Source organism: Rhinatrema bivittatum, chromosome 6 (genome assembly GCF_901001135.1).
Source record: "Rhinatrema bivittatum chromosome 6, aRhiBiv1.1, whole genome shotgun sequence".
NCBI lineage: Eukaryota > Metazoa > Chordata > Amphibia > Gymnophiona > Rhinatrematidae > Rhinatrema > Rhinatrema bivittatum.
In genome coordinates, this window is record NC_042620.1 from 44330857 (window position 1) to 44355379 (window position 24523).

Genomic DNA, 24523 nt, shown 5'->3' on the forward strand with positions numbered 1-24523 from the left:
GATATTGGTTCTGAGTCTTCCTCCCTGGAGTTTTAAATCATGTCCCCTGGTTCTGCTGATTTTTTTCCAACGGAAAAGGTTTGTCGTTGACTTTAGATCATTAAAACCTTTCAAGTATCTGAAAGTCTGTATCATATCACCCCTGCTCCTCCTTTCCTCCAGGGTATACATATTTAGATTCTTCAATCTTTCCTCATAAGTCATTCAATGAAGACCATCCACCTTTTTCGTCACCCTTCTCTGGACCGCCTCCATCCTGTCTCTGTCCCTTTGGAGATACGGTCTCCAGAAATGAGCACAGTACTCCAGTTCCCTTTTCTTACTCAATATTCCTCTCTCTATGCAGCCTAGCATTCTTCTGGCTTTAGCTATCACCTTGCCACATTGTTTTGCCATCTTCAGATCGTTAGACACTATCACCCCAAGGTCTCTCTCCTGCTCCGTGCACATCAGCCCTTCACCCCCCATCGAATACATTTCTTTCAGATTTCCACACCCCATATGCATGACTCTGCACTTCTTGGCATTGAATCTCAGCTGCCATATCTTCGACCAGTCTTCCAGCTTCCTTAAATCCCGTCTCATTCTCTCCACTCCTTCTGGCATGTCCACTCTGTTGCAGATCTTAGTATCATCCGCAAATAGACAAACCTTACCTTCTATCATAAAGATATTGAACAGGACCGGGCCCGACACCGACCCTTGCGGCACTCCACTCATAACTGCTCTCTCTTCCGAGTAAGTTCCATTTACCATCACACATTGTCTTCTGTCCTTCAACCAGTTTGCTATCCAGGCCACCACCTTGGCACTCACTCCCAAACTTCTCGTTTTATTCACAAGCCTCCTGTGCAGGAGGCATAGTTCAGACAACCCTAAAATCAGCAGTGATTTCTTCTATTTTAAAGAGCACAGATTTGGACCTCAGTAGTTGTGGGAATAATAGACCAGTAGCTAAGTTCCCTTTCATGGTAAAAGTGATTGAGAAAATAGTTTTGAAGCAGAATACAGATTTTCTGGAGGAAAGAAAGAAGCTGGATATACAGTATCTCAGGCAGGATTTAGGAGAGGATGTAGCATGAAAATCTTCATGACTGTGTTGATGGAGTCAGTGCTTGAATATTTAGACAGAGGATTCCCAGTTTACTTGTTTCTCTGGACTTGTCTAGTGCCTTCAATTTAGTTGACCATCCGGTGTTACTTTCTCAATGCTCTGAGTTAGGGTTAGGGGTTGGAAGATGTAAAAATTTTGTTTCATTTTTCTTTTTCTTTTTTTTTGTGTGGGGGGGGGGGGTGTTCCGCATGAATTTCATTTTGTGCAATGCTTATTTCATTTATTTAGTTTTAAAAAAAATTAAATAAACATTAACCCACACCCAAAATAAAACAGAAAAAAAAAGAAATGGGTATCTCAAGCCTCCTGAGCCCCACATCCAAAAAAATGCCAGGGCCAAGGATCTTCCATGGCCCCCATGTACCCTATCTGGGGGAGATTTGCAAATGAAGCCTAGGCTCAGGTGAAGCTTGGGCCATGCAAAGGGCCTAGGATGAGGTTGTAGTGAAGTACAGTGGCCTTAGCTTATGTAAGGCTAAGTCCTGACGCTGGGGCCCGACCCAGAGGCCAAGTCCCTATGCCTGGGGCTGGACCTAGGCCTGGGTTAGGGCACAGGCCCAGGCCTAATGGTGGAGGCTGGGTCCTGGGTCCTGATGCTGGGTCCTGATGCTGAGGCCTTGGCCCAGAGGCTGGGTCCCGATGCCTGGGTCTCAGCCCAGGATCAGACCCAGGCCCAGGCCTCAGAGATCCTCTTCATAGGCCTTCTTTCTTTTATCTTCATCAAATAGCAGCATCTGCTCGGGGACACACCACAGTTAATTAATTCCGGTGCTTCCTCTCCAGTGGAAGGCGCCAATTAGATATACAGTAGTATAGCAAACTGCCATAGATCAAAATGGCACCCTCCAGTGGGGAGAATGTGCCAGAGTAAATTAACTCCAGTGTAACCCAAGCGGATGCCTCTGTTTAAAGAAAGAAGATTGAAGAAAGACAACCTAAAAAGAGGACATCTGAGCCTGGGCCTGACCCTGGGCTGGGGCCCAGGCATCAGGAACCAGTCTCTTGACCAGGCCTGTGTCCAGGCTGGGCCAGGCCCCTGGCCTAGGTAGAAGCCCAGGTATCTGGACCCAGCCTCAAGGCCATTCCCCTGCATCAGGCCTGGGTCCAGGATGAGGCTCAGGCTTCAGGACTCGGTCTCCAGACCAGGCCGTGGCATCAGGCCTGGGTATGAGCCCAGGCCATGGTATTAGGACCCAGCCTCCGGGCCAGGCCACTGTATCACAGGGCCTGGCCCTAGTGGTGGTAAATGCCTGAAGAGGATGCAGATGGTGGTGAAAGTGAAACCAGTATTTTCATCGGGGAGGGGGGGGGCACCAATTTCAGTTTTTGCACAGGGCAGTAGTTGTCCTAAAGCAGACTCTGCATACATCTTTTCAGTGCTAGCTCAAGGCAAGTTACCATGTTTAAAAATCAAACTTCAATAGACATGAGAAGGTCAGATGATTTGAGAATGGCTTCATTAGGTTTGGAAACTGTATGGATTATTAGAAAACTTGGTAATAAGTCATGGAAGGGGACATGAGTTTTGGATTTAGCTTTGGTCTTGTAAGAATCATAGAGGACGATGACAAGGCCTAAAATGGCCCCAAAATGAAGGTAATAGAGTGCAATAGTTGTAGAAGTTCCTCTGCATGCTTTCAATTTCTATGGGGGGCAATGGTAGAAAAGGTAAAATACATTGGGTGTTAAGATGAGTTTGGAAAGTCACATGTTTATCTACTTCAAAGTAGAATAATTTCAACTGGGCAATCAGGCGCAATATCAGGCGCTAAGGTCAGTGCGCCAATGAACACACAATTGGATGCATGTTTTGGACGTGCTAGACTTACGCTGGATGTAATACCGGGATTAGCATGTCCAAAACACTCATCCAAACTAGTGCGTAGCTAATAGCACTCATCACATGTAAATGCACGTTGATGAGGCTATTAGCAAGTACACCCGATGTAAAAAGTTACTGCACAATGGACGCAGCCCGGTGCTGGCGTTAACTTTTGAGGCACCCCAAGACATGCACAGAAAAGCAGAACATTTATTTATTTTATTTATTTAAAAAGTGTTTCTATTCCGGCTATAACAGATGTGATAGATGGATTACAACAGTAGCAAAGTAATACAAACTGTTAAAATGAAAATTAATAAAAAATACAATAAAGAAAAATCAGCAAAAATGTTACATAAAATACAATAAATAAATACACAAATATATTAAAGTCAAATTAAAGGAAATGCATAAACAAACAAATGTGTCTGAAGTAGCTCCCTAAATATTTTTATGTCTTCACAAGATTGAAATGCCCAAGGTAGGGCATGCCATAAGGTTGGCCCAGCAACCATGAATGACCTACTGCATGTTTTTTGTAACCAAGCATGCTTAATAAAAGGAATCACTGAAAGACTCTTATCAGCAGAGCATAAGCTACGTCTTAGAGTATACTGTTGCAACTTATTGGCCAGATAAGAGGAACCATTTAATTTCAAAACCTTAAAAACAAGTAATAATAATTCAAACCTAAGTCTAAAATTTACAGGGAGCCAATGACATTCCTTAAGCCGAGGGGTAGCAGGGTCACAGTGCCTTCCCCCAAATATCAGCTGAGCAGCTGAGTTTTGCAAGACCTTCATGGCTCTCAATGACACAACAGGCAGGCCAACAAAAGGAGAATTACAAGTCTACAGAAGATAGTACAAAAGCCTGAACAATGGTTTGAAAGTCTTCCTTATCAAGCACATATTTCAAATAATTTGGCAACCACAGTTTAAAATAACTTCCTTCAAAATATTCTGCAAGTGGGTCTTAAAAATAAGCCAATTGTCAAAAATGAAACCCAGATTTTGCAAAGAGTTTGAAAAATGGATACCGATATCTAGTAATGACAAACAATGTTGTGTTTATTTAATAATCCAGGTCATGGGAACATTGGTTCAGTTTTGCAAGTATTCAGATGATTCCTTTGCATCCAATCATTAATAAGCTGCACACAGTCTGCAATGTGAGCTAAGGTAGCTGACAAGTCGCTCTTTACGGGAAAATACAATTGCAGATCGTCAGCATAGAGTCTGAAAGCTAGAGACTGCGATTCAAGCAAGGAACATAGTGGCCTCATATAAATATTGAATAACATGGAAGCTAAAACTGAACCCTGTGGACCCAAAGGGGGTTTCAAACAACAGGAATGAACACCTTGCAAAAGGACCTGCTGTTTTCTAGATTCAAGAAAAGAGCTAAACCATGCTAGAAAACCAATTCTAATTTCAATTAGACACACAGTATTGAATGCTGATGAAAATACTGCTTTTCTGTGGTTACTCCAACTTAATACTGTCACGATACTAAACAAGAGGAACCACAGAAGCAGCGAAAAAAAAAAGTCTTTAAAACAGGTTAGGAAAAGAGATACTCAATTTACGAGCGTCTATTTCCTAACCCGTGCACAGCCACGTCTCCTTGGCGCTCGATGCCATGGACTTGCTAGGGACACAGAACTTATGCTTAGTGTGTCCTTTGTATCCCTAGCGTGACTCATTTGTCTATTGCATCGAGTGCCCAGGAGAGGTGATTGTGAGTGTTAAAAAAAAAAAAAAAGTGCTTCCATTTTGGCTTCCATTTTTAGTGCATGAGTATTGCATTAGCCTAAATGTTTGAACTTGGTCCTTTCAGGATTTTTTTCAGTTGAATTTAGAGAACTAATTTATCTGAGAATTCCCTTAAACTTAGGTCTGCAATTCATGATCCTAGATTTATGCACTTAAATTTCCTAGTGCTGAAAATCAATATTAAACACCTAAGTTTTATCCCTGCCCTAACTCCACCCCCTTTTTAGGAACAAAATATAGGTGTCCACTGAAGTAAGGCCCCTAAATTTAGACACTAAATCCTAGTCAATTTTCAAAGGAGCCAATTTAGGGAAACCAATCTCCAAAAGTCCCTAAATTCTTTAAAAAGTGAACCTTATGTGATTATGCTACTATGACTTCCTGCAAAGTTAACAGGAGACAAAACATTGGTAGAATTTGTGCATGCTTAATAATGGAAGAAAGGAGGAAAGGCAATAGATTGGGTAAGACAGCAAAGAAGGCAGGCAATCATGAGTAGACTGGATGAACCAAGTGGCCCTTGTCTGATAAACATTTTGGGGCAGATTTTCAAAGGGGTACGCGCATAAGATACGCGCGTAACCCCCGAAAAGCTGCCCCTTCCACCCCCTGCACGCGCCGAGCCCAAGGACGTGCATAAGTCCCAGGGCTTTCCTGGGGGGCGTGTCGGGGGGTGTGTCGCGGTGGCGCGTCATCGGGGGTGTTCTAGGGGCGGGGCCGCGGGCATGGTTCCAGCCCAGGAGCATTCCGGGGGAGAGGACGTGGCCTCCGGACCAGCCCCCGGACCGGAACATGGCGCGCAAGTTACGCCTGCCTTGGGCAGGCGTAACTTTTGAAATAAAGGTGTGGGGGGGGGGGGAATTAGTTAGGGCCGGGGGTGGGTTAGTTAGGGGAAGGAAAGGGAAGTTTTTTTAGATAGGTAGCAGGTGCCTGAGGAACCTGCAGCGGAGAAAACTGGACTCTTTGAAAAGAAGAAGTGCAACCTGAAAGAAAGGGCCCCACCGGTCTTCAATTGGTGAGCTCACTAAACCAAAGACAATATAAAAAAAATTCTTTGTAGGAAAAGAAAAGGAAAAGGAGAATGGACCGAAAAGCATGTTAGAGGTTATGTGTAAAGACTGAGAAATTTATAAAAATGAAACGGAAGGATACATAATTGAAAGGATAGAGGAAGCACATTTTGTTGTATTTATATTTTTCTGACTTATGTTGTTGAATCTGTTGTATTTGAGATATCTTCAGAAAGTTATGTAACAAACTAAAAGTTTTTTGTATAAAGAAGTTATTAGCTCTAACAAAACTATCAGTTTGAGTCTAAGTGGGGTTTTTTCCTATGAAATAATTCTTTATTCTTGTAAACCTTGTTGCCCACAGCTAACAACCGCCCCTTACATTAAACGGCCAGTTTAGCGACTACTCTAGCGAGGACTTTGGGTGTGAGTTGTTTCCCAGGGGGCGGGGTTTACATTAGGATATCGCTCCACCTATATAAGATCTATGGCCTAGTTCCTGGATCACAGACCTCTACCTCCCTGGCATCTAAAGTACAGTTTCTCACAGGACAAGCAGGATGGTAGTCCTCACATATGGGTGACATCATCAGGATGGAGCCCAATCACGGAAAACTTCTGTCAAAGTTTCCAGAACTTTGACTGGCCCCTACTGGGCATGCCCAGCATGGCACTAACCCTGCAGCCAGCAGGGGTCCCCCTTCAGTCTTCTTTTTTCCACGCAGCAGCAGCCTCGCGGTTTAGGAGCTCTGAAGAGATTCCTGACAGGAATTTTCCTCACGGAGTTAATTAAATTTAAACTGCCCCACAGGGGTCCCTCCTCTAACTTTTCTCAGGCCGCGGTACTCCGGTAAGTTTTTTCACCGTTTTCGTCGATTACCATCGAGTTTGGCCCTCGTAGCCTACTGGCCGTCGACTGTACCGTGGCTCGATTTTTCTATGGCCATGGCGTCGGGGTTTCGTCAGTGCCCGGACTGTACTCGCACCATGTCTATCACAGACCCTCATGGAGTCTGTGTAATGTGTTTAGGCTGTGAGCATGATGTCCTGACTTGCACCAAATGTGCCCTCATGACACCAAAAGTTTGCAAAGCCAGAATGGAGAAGATGGGACTCCTCTTCCGTGCTCACACCCCGACGCCGTCCATCACATCGACGTTATCAGAACTGGCACCGTCAAAGTCATACCAGCATCGACCACCGTCCAGTCACCGCCCGCCATTGACGTCTTCATGGCCATCGACTCCCATTTCTCCCCCTCAAGATCGAGGGGATCGTAGGGAGAAACTTCGCCATCGGCATCGTAAGTCTCGGACTGTCGAGGGAGCGAAATCATCGACCTCGCCCACCGTCCGAGCCACCATCGAAGAAATCCCATCCAGGAACGGCACAGACCATTCCTGCGACCGGGACATCGAGGCCACCCTCACCTGATCGGGGTTTGGGAGTCGCGATTCCGCCTGTAAAGGTGGTCCCTCCGACTGTGCCTCAGCCTCCCTCTTCCGTCACGGAGCTGGGGCTGCTTGCCCCAGGTCTCCAGGAAGAACTGGACCGACTGGTCCAGGAGGCCATCGACAAGGCGATGCAACGACTCCAGGTTCCTCCGGCACCGACACCGGCACCGAGAGTGGAACCGGTCACCGACCCGATTCCAGCAGCGCTGGCACCGCTGCTATCCCGGATGGAGGCGCTCTTGACCGCCCTTCCACCGGTGATTCCCGGGTCTCCGATGGCTCTGGTGCGCTCCCCATTGACAGCTTCATCAGGAGGAGGAACACTGTTCCGCATTCCTCCTTCGGGGGTATTGCCTCAGCCATTGATGCCATGTCGTCCCTCGCCACCGATTCATTCATCGGGGGTGATACGTACATCGGCACCATCGATGCCTTCGATGCCGGCACTGATACCCCCAGGCCGTCCACGGTGCCCCCCGTGATTCCTTCGATTTTCTCGGAGCCTTAGCCAGACCCTTCGGGTATCCAACCCCCTTCTCGTCCTACAGGTCATCCTGCTGATCCTTATGACATCTGGGGTGATGATACTTCCACAGACACCAATGGCTTACCTTCACCTCCCTCTCCTACTGAAAGTAGAAAGCGTTCTCCTCCAAAGGACCTTTCATAGAAACATAGAAACATAGAAATGACGGCAGAAGAAGACCAAATGGCCCATCCAGTCTGCCCAGCAAGCCTCACACATATTTTCTCTCATACTTATCTGTTTCTCTTAGCTCTTGGTTCTATTTCCCTTCCACCCCCACCTTTAATGTAGAGAGCAGTGATGGAGCTGCATCCAAGTGAAATATCTAGCTTGATTCGTTAGGGGTAGTAGCCGCCGCAATAAGCAAGCTGCACCCATGCTTATTTGTTTTAATTTTGTGAAGGAAAATGTCTGAGTTGTCCCTTTTCAGTTTCAGATGGAGCAAGATGATAGGTACCAGATGATGGAGCTTCTCCAGTTCCTGGATGCCCCTAAAGTGATCACTTCTATTCCCATTCATCAAGTTCTTCTTGACCTCCTCAAAAAGAACTGGGGAAACCCTGGATCCATTGCCCCAGTACACAGAAAGGCTGACACTACCTATCTAGTACAGTCAGCCCCTGGCTTTCAAAAATCTCAGCTCGACCACCACTCAGTTGTGGTAGAATCGGCTCAAAAGAAAGCAAAAAGGATGAAGCCTCACTCCTCTACCCCTCCTGTTAAGGAACACAAGTTCCCAGACAATATTGGTCGACGAGTGTTCCAAGGGGGCCATGCTCATCTCCAGAATTGCTTCTTACCAGCTGTACATGACCCAATACAACAGGGTCATTTTCAAGCAAATACAGGACTTCTCTGAAACCCTGCCTGACCAATTCCAAGAACATCTTCAAATCCTTGTCAACAAGGGGTTTGAGGCAGGAAAGCATGAGATAAGAACAGCTTATGATATCTTCGACACCTCCACTAGAGTGTCTGCAACTGCCATTTCGGCAAGACGCTGGGCCTGGCTTAAGTCTTTTGACCTTAGCCCAGAAGTACAAGACAGGCTCTCTGACCTGCCCTGTATAGGAGATAATCTGTTCGGTGAACAGATTCAGCAAATAGTGGCTGAATTCAAGCACCATCATGAGACCCTCAAACAGCTCTCATCGATACCTTCTGACTTCCCCTCTAGACAGCCATTCAAGAAGGACTCTAAGAAGTCATTCTTCCACCCAAGGAAGTGCTATCCTCCACCACCAAGGTCCCGAATTATGAGGCCTTATCAAAAATCTGAGCCTCGCCAGCCTCGGAAGCAAAAGCCACAAGCAGCTCCCCAACCGGGGCCTGCTTCAGGTTTTTGACTTTCCCTTGGAGAGCAGCAGCCTGATTCCTCTGCCAAGCATACCAGTGGGAGGTCGATTGTGCCACTTTCATGGCATGTGGCAATCAATCAATCACAACCGACCAATGGGTGCTAGCAATCATTGCTCAGGGATACCACCTAAACTTTCTTGCTCTTCCACCGGACTCACCACCTCTACAAGCGTGGAGAGTAACCGATCACTCTCTCCTCCTGGAGCAGGAAGTTTCCCTTCTTCTCCAGTTAAGAGCAATAGAACCCATCCCAGTTTCGCAGCAAGGCCTAGGGTTCTATTCCCGGTACTTTTTAATCCCCAAAAAATCCGGGAGGCTTCGTCCAATTCTGGACCTACGTGCCCTCAACAAGTACCTCCAGCGGGAAAAGTTCAAGATGGTAACCTTGGGCTCACTTCTACCTCTTCTACAAAGAGGAGACTGGCTCTGCTCTCTGGACCTCCAGGATGCATACACCCACATTGCAATATCTCCAGTTCATCGCAAGTACCTCAGGTTTTTAGTAGGCCCAAAGCACTATCAATACCGAGTGATTCCATTCGGCCTAGCATCGGCACCATGAGTCTTTACCAAATGTCTCGTAATTGTCGCAGCTTTTCTCAGGAAAGAAGGTGTTCATGTCTAGCCCTATCTAGATGACTGGTTAATCAGGGCCCCAACCCAGCAAGCCGCTCAATCGTCCTTGGGTTTGGCCCTACACACTCTAATTTCTCTAGGATTTCTTGTCAATTACGAGAAATCCTATTTAGTCCCATCTCAAACCTTCTCGTTCATTGGGGCAGACTTGGACACCTTGCAGGCAAAAGCCTTTCTACCTCAACAACGAGTGCAAATCCTCATGTCCCTCGCTCACCAGTTGCAGTCTCAGTATACAGCAACAGCTCGGCAATTCCTTGTCTTTCTCGGACACATGGCGTCCTCAGTCCATGTCACACCAATGGCCCGCCTGGCCATGAGGCTCATGCATTGGACTCTGAGGTCACAATGGATTCAAGCTACTCAGCCCCTGTCGACCATTGTCCACATCACCAAAGCACTCCATCTGTCTCTCACCTGGTGGAAAGATCAGAACAATCTCCTCCAGGGACTGCACTTTCAACTACCAGATCCTCAATTCATTCTCACCACAGACGCTTCCAACCTGGGGTGGGGAGCCCATGTGAATGATCTACAGACACAAGGATCTTGGTCTCCAGAGGAAGCCAAACACCAGATAAATTTCCTGGAGCTTCGAGCAATGCGATATGCTCTCAGAGCTTTTCAGGATTGCCTGTCAAATCACGTCATCCTGATTCAGACGGACAACCAGGTGGCCAGGTGGTACATCAACAAGCAGGGAGGCACAGGCTCCTTCCTTCTGTGTCAGGAAGCTGCGCAGATTTGGGCGGAAGCACTCTAACACTCGATGTACCTCAGGGCCACTTATTTGCCGGGAGTGCACAATGTCTTGGCAGACAAACTGAGTCGTGTCTTCCAACCGCACGAGTGGTCTCTCAACCTCTCAGTAGTGACCTTCCTCTTCCAGCAATGGGTTATCCCCAAACAGACCTCTTTGCGTCCCCTCAAAACCACAAAGTGGACAATTACTGCTCCCTCATTCGCAGAAAACACTCTCAGCCCAGAGATGCATTCTCCCTCTAGAGGGCAACCGATCTGCTTTATGCATTCCCTCCACTTCCTCTTCTCTCGAAGACTCTCGTGAAGCTCTGTCAGGACAAGGGAACCATGATCCTGATAGCACCTCACTGGCCACGCCAAGTGTGGTTTCCCATACGCCAGGATCTCTCCATCCGCAGGCACATTCCCTTGGGAACAGACCCGCATCTGATTACTCAGAACGACGGATGTCTACGCCATCCCAATCTTCAGGCCTTGTCCCTGATGGCATGGATGTTGAAAGGTTAATCCTTCAACCACTTAACTTTTCAGATTCAGTTTCTCGTGTCCTGATTGCTTCACGGAAGCCTTCCACAAGAAAGTCTTATTCCTATAAATGGAAAAGGTATACATTATGGTGTTCTTCGCAATCCCTTGATTCCTTTTCCTGTCCAATCCCAAGGTTTTTGGACTATCTCTGGCATTTATCAGAATCAGGTCTAAAGACCTCGTCCATCAGAATGCATGTCAGTGCGGTAGCTGCCTTCCATAAAGGTGTCGGGGATGTCCCTATATCAGTACAACCCCTCATAACATGATTTTTAAAGGGCTTGCTCCATATCAAGCCACCTTTACGTCCTCCGGCCCCTTCTTGGGACCTTAACCTGGTTCTTGGTCAGCTCATGAAACTACTATTTGAGCCTCTTCACTCCTGTGACCTAAAATATCTCAAATGGAAAGTGATTTTCCTTTTGGCTATCACTTCAGCTCTCAGGATTAGTGAGTTACAGGCCCTAGTTAACTATCCGCCTTACACTAAACTCCTGCAGGACCGGGCAGTACACTGCACTCATCCTAAGTTTTTGCCTAAGGTAGTTTCGGAATTTCACATTAATCAATCCATCATACTACCTATCTTCTTTCCCAGGCCCCACTCCAACCTGGGGGAACAGGCTCTGCTTACCCTTGACTGTAAACGGGCTCTAGCGTTCTACCTAGACCGTACAGTTGCCCACAGGAAGAGCACTCAGTTATTCGTCTCTTTCCATCCCAACAAATTAGGGCAACCTGTGGGTAAGCAGACTCTCTCCTCCTGGTTGGCGGACTGCATATCTTTTTGTTATCAGCAAGCAGGCATTCCTTTTCAAGACCGTGTTAAAGCACACTCTGTGAGGGCCATGGCGACTTCAGTAGCACACCTACGATCAGTGCCGCTTCCTGACATTTGCAGGGCTGCCACCTGGAGTTCTCTCCACACTTTCGCAGCCCATTATTGCTTGGACAAAGCCGGAAGACAAGATTCCATCTTCGGCCAATCTGTCCTGCGTAACCTATTTCCAATGTGACATACCAACACCCTTCCGCCTGAATGCCCTCCACCAAATTCCACCCCAGTTGTTGTGCCTGTTGCATGCCGTTGGGTACATTTGGTGCATGTTAGGACATCCTCAGCTTGATACTCACCCATATGTGAGGACTACCATCCTGCTTGCCCTGTGAGAAAGCAAATGTTGCTTACCTGTAACAGGTGTTCTCACAGTACAGCAGGATGTTAGTCCTCACGAAACCCGCCCGCCGCCCCGTGATGTTGGGTTCGTAACCTTTTCTTGTTTTATTTTTTCGGCACTGCCTGTAGCTATCAAATAAGACTGAAGGGGGACCCTGCTGGCTGCAGGGTTATTGCCATGCTGGGCATGCCCAGTAGGGGCCAGTCAAAGTTCTGGAAAATTTGACAGAAGTTTTCCATGATTGGGCTCCATCCTGATGATGTCACCCATATGTGAGGACTACCATCCTGCTGTCCTGTGAGAACACCTGTTACAGGTAAGCAACATTTGCTTTCCTTGGCATACCCTGCGCTGCGGGCCACTACTGGATCTGCACTCAGAGGTACTTCCATCAGCCTGCAGGGATCTCCTGGTGTACCCCACACTGCGGGCCACTACCAATTTTCGTGTTTACTTTATCATCTTGTCTACTGTATATGCTCAAAGACTGTGTTTACTAGGGATGTGCATCATTTTTCTGACGGATGAAAATATCGTACAATATTTTCTAATCTGTCAAGTATTGGGGGGTCCCCGAAAGCGATAGAAAAGCCGCACACAATTTTTGTGTGGTTTTCTTATCGTTTTGGGGGGGAGGAGGAGAAAGGGCACACAGAAAAAAAAACCTCAAACCCACCCGACCCTTTAAATCTAATTACTTAGAATACCCCACCCTCCGGACCCCACACCAAACTTTCCTAAAGTACCTGGTGGTCCAGTAGGGGTCCCGAGAGAGATCTCCCGCTTTCGGGCCGTCGGCTGCCACTAATCAAAATGGCGCCAATGGCCCTTTGCCCTTACCATGTGACAGGGGTTATCGGTGCCATTGGCCGGCCCCAATCACATGTTAAGAGCAATGGATGGCCTGCGCCATTTTTTAAGATGGCACCAGCCGTCCATTGCTCCTACCATGTGACAGGGGCCGGCCATGTGATAGCCCCTGTCACATGGTATGGGCAAAGGGCCATCGGCACCATTTTGTTTACTGGCAGCTGACGGCCCAAGAGTGGGAGATCACTCCTGGGACCCCCGCTGGACCACCAGGGACTTTAGGAAAGTTTTGGGGGGGGGTTGGGAGGGTTGTGGATTCTAAATAATTAGATTTAAAGGGTCGGAGTAGGGTTTTTTTTATTTCGGCTTGAGACAGCCGAAAAATAAAGCGGTCAGAACCACGGGAAACGAAGATTTCCTGCGGTTCTATGAACACGATACCGGAAACGATTCAAGAACCGATTCACATCTCTAGTGTTTACTACATTTCCCGCTCCTGGGGTTATGTACTATCTTTATCCTTTAATAAAGTCTCTCTTGCAGCTGTGTCCTACGTCGCTGAGAGCACGCCTACCAATGCGGAGGCCTACAGGGCTCCTCCCTGTGGGCAGATACATCTCTCACCTCGGCCCAGGGTTGACAACTTCACCAAAACCATAACACACCATACTCTCACTTCATCTCATGGAAATGGATAGCAGTTCATCCCTCTTTGCTGACAACATTACTTCTTCTGTTCTTTCTATATGAAAAGTAAAATTTGTAATGGACAAGATGATCATGTACTCAAGTCGCAATTCATTCCTTGTAGGTCGGGCGTCCACCACAATTGCAGACATTTAATCTAAGAATTTTTCTAAGACAACATATACGCCACTCAGCCTCAAAAGTCACTTCCAAGGCCTTAGTTTTTAAGGATGTTTTGTATTCTTCTTACGGTAACAGAAATTGAAGATTAGCATCATAAATATTCTAATTACATGCTTTATTTCAAACCACTGATAATACACATATGTACTATAAACAGCAACTAAAAAGATCAAAAGGTAGAAACTCACTTCATCATCCAGTTTTTAGTCGCCTTTACATAAATATCATCGTGATTTTTGTTTATTGATATTATGTTTTTCCAGCTACTCTGCTCAAAGCATGTTACGATAGATTAGGATCATCCACGGATAAAATGTACAGAAAATAAATAGATCAGAAGATGACAAATAAATAGTGTGGTACAGAGCATACGGTTACAATAGGCTAAGGTTTTTTCTAAAGAAAAAGTACAATGAAAAGGTAGTTTCCAAAGATGAGAATATATGCATGTAAGGATCCTGTATTCACGTAATTGATATTTTATAAAAGTCAACAGCAAGTGCATATTTTACATTTCACGTGCACATATACACACATATAAGAAGGTGTGGTCTAAGGGCTTCCTGGGCGGAGTCAACAGTTATGCACATAAATTGCTATTTTAAAAAACATGTGCATACATTTTGCAATTTATTCATGGAATTTTACACCTGCTAATTATCTGGCATAATTGATATTAGACATGTGGGAGGCCTGGGTGAACTGGTGGGGGACTTCAGCCTGAAGAACCGGGAGGGTTTTGATGATAATAAGAAGGACTGGGTGAACTGGAGGAGTAATTGGTAAACTTGTTAATTTCAATTACGAATGCATGTTTTAAAATATGCTGACTTATGCACCTAAATTGGGTAGTTTGCAAGTAAGTCCTACTTTATTTTCACATAGAAAATGTACACACACTTATTTTTAAAATGGGTAGGAAAAGCACATATGTTCAATGCATTGAAATTCGCACTTTCAGTGCATTGCATGTATTCGAGCTTAAATATATATACATGCCTGTGGTTAGAGGTAGAGATATGCATATATTACAATATGCTCGTTTGTGATATGTGTGGATTATAAAATTTTAGTTTGAATTTACGTGCAGCCATATATGCCACCAAGGATAGTTGTTTGAAAGTTATTCTCCCTGTAAATAGTGAAATACGATGAATAAATGTTATAAAGGACAGTGATAAAACAGGATATTTATAGTACAATACAGGATTGCAGTAAGTGAGTGTATTGGAGAGATACAAAATGAATGAAACTATGTACCAACTAGAAATATGTGACCCCTCAAAATTTTATTTTGGGTTTTTTTCATTTTGTTTGCTTTTTGCTGATTCATTTAATGTTTATTTTGTTTTGATTCCTTTACCAAACTGAAATGAACATTAAAAAAAAGACGATGAAAAAAGGAAAACACAATAGGAGGGAGTCCCTGAGCCCCCCACCCTGAAAAAGGTGCTGGGGCCGGGAGCCACTCCAGCCCCCACTTATCCCTAGAGAAAACAGAGGGTGGCATGAGACACAGCAAGGGGGTAAACGGAGGGTGGAGTAAGATACAACAAGGGGGTAAACAGAGGGTCATGTGAGATACAGCAAGGAGGTAAACAGAGGGTCATGTGAGATTCAGCAAGGGGATAAACAGAGGGTCATGTGAGATACAGCAAGGAGGTAAACAGAGGGTGGAGTAAGATACAACAAGGAGGTAAACAGAGGGTCATGTGAGATACAGCAAGGGGATAAACAGAGGGTCATGTGAGATACAGCAAGGAGGTAAACAGGGTGGAGTAAGATACAACAAGGGGGTAAACAGAGGGTCATGTGAGATACAGCAAGGGGGTAAACAGAGGGTCATGTGAGATACAGCAAGGAGGTAAACAGAGGGTGGAGTGAGATACAGAAAGGGGGTAAACAAAGGGGCAAACATAGGATCTTGTGAGATACAGCAAGGAGGTAAACAGATGGTGGAGTGAGATACAGCAAGGAGGTAAACAGAGGGTGGAGTGAGATACAACAAGGGGGTAAACATAGGATCTTGTGAGATACAACAAGGGGGTAAACATAGGATCTTGTGAGATACAACAAGGGGGTAAACAGAGGGTGGAGTGAGATACAGCAAGGAGGTAAACAGAGGGTGGAGTGAGATACAACAAGGGGGTAAACAGAGGGTGGAGTGAGATACAACAAGGGGGTAAACAGAGGGTCGTGTGAGATACAGCAAGGAGGTAAACAGAGGGTGGAGTGAGATACAGAAAGGGGGTAAACAAAGGGGCAAACATAGGATCTTGTGAGAATCAACAAGGAGGTAAACAGATGGTGGAGTAAGATACAACAAGGGGGTAAACAGAGGGTCGTGTAAGATACAGAAAGGAGGTAAACAGAGGGTGGAGTGAGATACAGCAAGGAGGTAAACAGAGGGTGGTGTGAGATACAGCAAGGGGGTAAATGGAGGGTGGAGTGAGATACAACACGGGGTAAACGGAGGATGGAGTGAGATACAGTAAGGAAGTAAACAGAGGGTGGAGTCAGATACAACAAGGGGGTAAGCAGAGGGTGGAATGAGATACAACAATGGGGTAAATAGAGGGTGGTGAGTGATACAGCAAAGGGGTAAACGGAGAGTGGAATGAGATACAACAAGGGGGTAAACGGAGGGTGGAATGAGATACAACAAGGGGGTAAACAGAGGGTGGAGTGAGATACGAGGCGGTAAATAGAGGGTGGTGTGAGATACAGCAAAGGGTTAAATGGAGGGTGGCGTGAGATACAAGAAGGAGGTAAAACAGAGGGTGGAGTGAGATACAACAAGGGAGTAAACAGAGGGTGGAATGTGATACAACAAGAGGGTAAATAGAGAGTGGAGTGAGATCCAACAAGAGGGTCATATTTGGACTGGGTCTGGTCTGAAGCTGATTTTTTATATACAATATAGCTGAGTATGGCACATTCTGGTTGCAGTGGTTATAAACAGCGGGTCATAGTCATGGACTCAGGTTTACAGCTGTAGACTGAATGCTTCTTCAAGGAGCCAAGTTTTCAGTAGTTTGTTGAAAGCAAGTCTGATGTTGGGTGGTAGAGAATGCCGTATGGTTGAGTTTAAAACAATATTTTACAAAATGCAATCTTAATATTATTAACAATTCATTGAAACATAAAAATCTCCTTATCTACGTATTTCACAAAATGAGCAGTGGATATACAGAATAGACTCCCAGGGAAAATGATGAATGTTTTCATAATGAAAGACTATATGGGAGAAGCACAGAGGATCCAAAATGCTGGGGAAGCTAGAGACCAAGGAAATTATGCAGAAGGTAAGGAAAATGGGCAGACAGAGGTCTGCATCGGCTATTATAATGTACCATATTTTCCGGTGTATAAATCGTGGTTTTTTCCCTCCAGTTTTTGTTGGCGCGACTAATATACCGGTGAGACCTGTCTGCTGGGTTTTTTTTTCCTCTCTTTCTCTCTCGCAGCGTTTCCTTACCGTTCTCTCCGTGCAGGCTCCCAAACATAACTATGTCAGCAGCGCGTTCACCACCTGCCTATTGCGCATGCTCCTCCAGCCGTTTTCTCTCAGTCGCATGCATGACAAAGAGGTGCGACTTATACACTGGTGCGACCTATCTGCTAATTTTTTCAGCAACATTCCTATTTATAGCAGGGTGCAACTTATATACTGGTGTGACTTATACGCCGGAAAATATGGTATGCCTTTCATTTTACTCCTACAATGTATAATAGGTCCTACACAATTCATATAGATAGAAAATAGTATGTCTAGGTAGGGCTGCTAGAAATATGGAAGGATCGCACCATTCTAATAGGCCTTAATGAAAAGATTTTCATCCAAAAATGATTATAATAGAAGTAAATACTATGCTATTTCATTTACCTACTTGCTAAGGTTTTTCTGTTTCAGTTACTCAATGTTTTCTGCCTTGGGCAAGACAACATCATATTCATATTTAAATAAAGATCATGGACTATTAATGAAAGAAGGAACTTGTTTTTCTAGAGATAGCATATGTATTGGCAGATGTATGTGTCACTGTTGTTCTTAAATGATAATAAAATGAATTATTAAGGCACCCATTACATGGAATAAACACAAAACCTTCAGTCCCTATTCAGTGAGTGGACAAGTTATCCGGCTAAAGATAGCTGGATAACTTATCTCACATATTCAGTGGGATAAACGGCCTGCTGATTGCTGAATATACTCGTCTAAAGATTTTTTAAGTTATCTTCAAAGATATTTGGTTCAGTATCACAGTAAATAAAATTTAAAAAAAAACAACCCTTTGAGGGCTAGCAACCGAATTACACCACCAACTCTCCTTTATGTGAACATTGGTCCTACCAGGCTGAGCGACCCTAGGCCCCCCCAAACCCGATGAAAGACCACATTTTGTGGGACAGTAGATCACAGATCACCCCACACACTCCCTTCCTTTTATCCTTTTTTTTTTTTTTAATGAACTCTTACCTGTCGCCCCTCCCCCCTGGACCACAAGAAACCCCTGCCGAGAGCGAGGTAACCTTTCACCTGTTTCCTGGCGCTTCCAGCAGTGTCTTGGCATGACAAGCGCGGGACGCGCAAGCTTACCCGCATCTTACACTTCCAGCTCTGGTCATGTCAGGACAGGAAAGTGGTGACCTCGCCCTCGGCAGGGTCTCGTGTGGTCCAGGGTGGGTGAGGGGTACATGCGAGTGCAGGTGGAGAGAGAGGAGGGGTGGGGGAGCGGAGCAGCAGGGAAGCATTTATTAAACATATAAAAAATGGGAAAGGAGGGGGTGGGCTATCTGCAAACCACACCCACCCCCAAAAAAACCTATAGAGGTCCATATTCAGTAGGGCGGTTAGCGGAGAACGGAGAACTTATCCGGCTACGGTTGTCCTGCATAGTCAGCGGGATAAAAGTTTAAGCTTCCAGAGCTTCCTCTGTCAGAGCAGCGCTGGAGGTGCTGGGAGTGGCGCAGAGGATCCCTCGCTCCCGGCTCACATAAAAAGTTTTCGGGGGAGATGAGGAGGGTCAAGGAATGGGGGAGCAGGTGGTCCTATTTGTACTTGTGCTGGGAGGGGGGGGGGAAGGAGGAGGAAGGAGTGGCCGGATCCCATATTCTTGTTAAAATCAGACTGGGGTTAAATGCCGGCATGGATTAAATGTTTAAAAAGGTGTGTGTGTGTGTGTGTGTGTGTATGTATATGTGTGTGTGGAGGGGGTGAGGGGAGGGTTTAGAAAAATAAGGTATGACAGGGCCTTAGCATTAGCTTTGGTGAAGGAGGAAAGAGATTGAGCTACTGATAATCCATCTAGTTGAGGACAGCGCTACCTAGCTGGATACCTTTTTAAGATATGCACTTAAGTAGCGTGTTATCCGGCCACACAAAGCTGGGTAACCTAACTGGATATATCAATGTTTGGCTAGGATGACCGGACCACTCAACCCCTCCATAGAATCCCCATGAGTTAAGTCATTTAGATGAATAACTATTATATTATCCATCTAAATGGCTTTTCAATATGGACCTCAGAGTTTTCACCAGGATTTGGGGGGTGGGGTAGCTTGGCCTGGCAGAGCCAATATACACACATTGGGGATGGACCCACAAATGTTTTTTAAGTTACTGTGCTATGTAATAAGAAAGCTTTGAAGAAATCCGGTTAAGTAGAGAGTTATCTGGCCACACAAGGCCGGATAACTTTAGACCTGCTCTAAAGCTGATTTAAAGTTATCTGGCTAACTTATAGGGTCATTTATCAAAATGCTATAAGACGTTTTCGCTTGCGTTAAGGGCTTATTGATTGTGAAAAGCGCCATTAACATGCCAAAGCCCTCTTCAGCTATGTAGCCAACCTCACACAATTAAACCAACCAGAGATTGCTCATGACCAAGCTCAATCGAAAGCGGAAGAATTAGCTCTATTCTTCAGCAACAAAATCAATACTCTTCTATCACAGCTCCCCACGAACCCCACTGTTCCACTAACCACTCCTCAACCCTCAATCAACTACACTCAGTTAGAAGAACTTGACACAACTTCATCCATTGAGATCCAAGGAATTCTTAGGAAAATGAAACCTTCCTCTCACCCTTCAGATCACATCCCAGCCAAACTACTACTATCAATTCCAGAATCTATCTCCAAAACCTTGGCAGATATCATAAATTGCTCCCTTACACAAGGATTCTACCCTGACAACCTCAAACTTGCCTCACTCAAACCCCTGCTCAAAAAACCAAATCTCGACCCAAACGATTCTAACAACTTTAGACCGATAGCCAACCTCCCATTCATAGCCAAGATAATGGAAAAATTGGTAAACTCACGTCTCTCAAACTACATTGAAGATAATAACCTTCTATTCCCATCACAATACGGATTCCGTAAAACTTTAAGCACAGAAGCCCTCCTCATCTCTATGACTGACCACATCATCCTAGGCTTAGACAAAGGACAAGCCTTCATTCTGATACTACTCGACCTTTCGTCCGCATTTGATACGGTTAATCACTCCCTTCTCATCAACCAACTAACAGCCATAGGTATCTCAGGCACTGCCCTATCATGGTTCAGAACCTTCCTCAGCAACAGAGGATATAAGGTTAAGATTCATAATAAAGAATCCTCTCTTCACCCCGCGTCAGTTGGAGTCCATCAGGGCTCATCCCTGTCTCCTACCTTGTTCAACATTTATCTGTTACCCTTATGTAAACTTCTCACCGACCTCAATCTCAAACACTTCCTCTATGCAGACGATATCCAGGTCTTGATCCCCATCGAAGAGTCACTCGCAAAAACTCTGTCTCACTGGGAAACCTGCCTCCAAAATATCAAACAGCTTCTCACAAGTCTCAACCTGATACTAAATTCATCAAAAACGGAACTTCTACTCATCACACCAGAAAACAGCTCCCTCACACTCACCCATCCTACCGTACCAAATACTACACAAGTAAGAGACCTAGGAGTTCTAATTGACAATCACCTAAACCTGAAAGCCAACATCAACAAAACCACCAGAGACTGCTTTTATAAGCTCCAAGTGCTGAAAAGAATACGACCTCTCTTCCACACACATGACTTTAGAACGATTCTACAATCAATCATTTTCGCAAAGCTGGACTATTGTAACACCATCATGCTAGGTCTCCCCTCATCACACACCAAACCATTGCAAATGGTCCAAAATGCCTCCGCCCGTATACTCACAAACACTAGGAGAAGAGAACACATAACCCCTATCCTGATGGACCTTCATTGGCTGCCCATACACTTCAGAATAATCTACGCCATTCTCACCATTTTCAAAAACATCCATCAATTAGCTCCAATCGATCTCCATATCCCCCTCCGATTACACCACTCTACAAGACCGACAAGAGATGCTTACAAAGGTTCACTTCAAGTACCTCCAGCCAAAACTACCAGACACATCACGCTTAGAGATCGGGCATTCTCCACAGCCGGTCCAACTTTATGGAACTCCATTCCCCCAGATCTTAGAATGGAACCCAGCATCTCAACATTCAAGAAAAAACTCAAGACGTGGCTGTTCACGCAGGCATTTCCTAACTCCAACATTATTTAATCTCCCATCAATCAACACGTTTCGCTAGTAATAACGTTAATAAATGTTATTTATTCAATGCTATCTATACTTATATATAATTATCTGATCTTCATTTTCCTTCTCACTCCAAGTTATTGATTTCCTTGTTATATGTAACTGCTTTTTCTGCACTATTGTTCAAATTGTAAAGTTTTATTATTATTACACCCCTGTTTCTTGTGAACCAGCATGATGGGACTATCGTCCTGAATGTTGGTATATAAAAAAAACTTAAATAAAATAAACTTAAATACGAAAACCCCTTAATGCATGAGAAAACACCTTTAACGCATGTGATAGCACCATAACATATGGTGTGATGCAAATCAAAAAAGAGGAGGAGTTAGGGGCGGGAGTGGGTTTACCGTTTTGTGAAGCCCTATTGCACAGAGTGATGTGTTCTCCAATGCCGGTTTTAGTAGTTTTGAAGCTCCCAGAGCACCAGCCTAGCTATCAAAGTGAGACGTACGAACAGAACATTGCTCTCTCTCTCTCTCTCATATATATATATATATATATATATATATATATATATATATATATAAAATCAAGCTAGGTTGAGAGAACATTGCACAAATCTCATCTCTGAGTGAGTTTCCTCCCTCGGAAGGTCATCAAATCTTCACAAGAGAGCACTGTTCTGTTCGTACGTTTCACTTTGAATGTCAAAGTGGCCCCTAACCCCTACACTAATACCTAAACCTCACCTCGAGTTACTAGGTGGGCCTCCCATAGAAATATAAATACCTATCTAGTGTGAGGGCATTATGGCTAGTCTTTCTCTCCCTTAGTGGACCTGATAGTAAACATGGTCCCCCAGTGGTTGTATGTAGGAAATATCACAATTCTGGCACTTATCTCAAAGTGCAAAAATTTGCAGTAAGTTAGCGCTTCGCATAGGTGTTAGCGCAAATTGCAATAAACTGCCTATTACCATAAAACACGCCTCTTTTTCAATCGCATGCGATATTTAGTGCATTTTGATAAATCCAGGCCTTAGCCGGATATAGCTCAAAATAAGCTGTTAGCCAGATAACTAAACCCCTCCCGGAAATGTTCCTGTTTGCCTTATCTGGCTGAATTATAGCTGGATAATGATTTATCTGGCTTTAATTTAGCGAATAAGTGGCTGAAAATGGCAAAACTTGCTATTAAGACAGATAACTTGTGAGTTATCCATTTAAATGACTTTTGAATATTGATATTCTTATGTAACAATTACTTATTTGTAGTAACCTTCATTTTTTTCTGAAAAATCCTTATTTGCCTTGCTTTTATATTCATATGACATACTATATATTCAAGAAACACTGCGGGTTAGCCCCTCTCTACTTTATTTTACTATCTCATTTTTAATTAATTTTTTTTTTTTTTTTATATACCGACATTCGATCTGAGATATCACATTGGTTTTACATTCAGGTCCTGTAGGTATTTCCCTATCCCCAGAGGGCTTACAATCTAAGTTTGCACCTGAGGCAATGGAGGGTAAAGTGACTTGCCCAAGGTCACAGAACATGCTTTTGCACATAGTTGAGATTATACAATTTCTCTTTATTTAAAGTAAGCCCAGAGTCAAAAACATTTAAGAATCAAATAATACAAGAGTACTGAGTTTTGATAGAGCCAAAAATAAACATTTGCAAAAATACATAACTTAGAATGTATACCAAATCTCCAAGAATATTTACAGAAAGAGCAAATACATGATGAATAGGAGAACCTTGTTTGACAACGGATACTATTAAGTTGTATAAATTCCTACTGGAGCAGATTACTATTCATCTACCTTTTTTTTTTTAATGCAAATAATAATGAAACCATAGTATCATAGTAGAAGACAGCAGATAAGGACCAATTAGTCCATCCAGTCTGCCCAAACAGAAAGATTCACAAGACCTACTTTCATTTTGCAAAGATACCTAAATATTAGGGGTACTAGATGGTTCAGCAGATTGATGCTATAATGCTGAGCTATCAACTTTTCAATCACCATTTTTTAAATATAACTCAAGTCAACAGTGATGAAAAGGGATTTATTTATTTATTTATGACATTCGCAAATCCCTTTACATTTTTTCCAATAAAATCTTCCAAAGTGATGTACAAAACAAATGACATAGAAACTTAAAATTGCAATAAAATCATTAAAACCAAAAACTTCTCCCAGACAATGAAAAGAGCTTGACATCTGCTATATAAAACCATTTCTAGAGTTGCCATAAACCAAGAGTACCATTCCAAAACAGCTCATCTAGTGCTGCCTACAGTAATACAGAGGAGTTACACCTGAGCCACCAACAACCAAGTTTTCACTTGCCGACAGACCCACATAAGATCTTTCTCCTCCCTAATCAATACAGGAAGATCGTTCCATAATGATCTGCTTTGTAATTTGACATACTGAAAGGCTTTGGCTGATGGAAGCTGTAGTTGGCAGCTATATTGCAAGCGTATATTTCTAGCAGATGTTTTCCAGCTCCATGTGAGGAGGGCAATTTCCACAGAAAATCTTAAAAACGAGTACAAGGAGTTTAAACTTACAATGTAGCTTCACAGGTAAGCATCAATGTAATTTCAAAAGGGATGCAGCTGACTCCTGTCTGGATCTACCCATGACAATTCCTGCGGCCATGTTTTGAGAATGGTTTAATAGCTCTTGATGAGGGTAAGCAACTCCAGTTGTCCAGAACCACAAGCAAATCTGGTTTCCAGGGTATCAACTAGGAATATTCATCAAATATATTTGCATGCATTTGGACTCAGAGCCTATTTAATTTTCATAGTTTGTTTATCTCAAGAACCAGACCTGTTTTTTTGCTTACAAGGACAAGGATCAGAGTTTGCCAACTGTGTGAAATGAGCTGAAAGTCACAGTCCAGTTCCCTGGTGTTCTTATCACTGAAACCATCATTACCATTTGCACTAATTGGACCTTTTGCTGCCGGCTTAACAAAGAGGCCAAGAACCAAATAAGCATAACAACTAAGGTGGCTTCCCCAATACTGGGGTATAGCATGTTAGCAGAGGAAAGAAGAAAAACTTGCACTGGAGCCACCTAACCCTTC

The 24523-nt window shown here is 44.2% G+C and overlaps 1 protein-coding gene across 1 annotated transcript in view; it reads right to left on the reverse strand.

Moving 5' to 3' along the window:
- The window catches only part of DPP10 (dipeptidyl peptidase like 10), a 1181383-nt gene that overhangs the window by 857202 nt on the left and 299658 nt on the right, over window positions 1-24523 (reverse strand). The window lies entirely within an intron of this gene.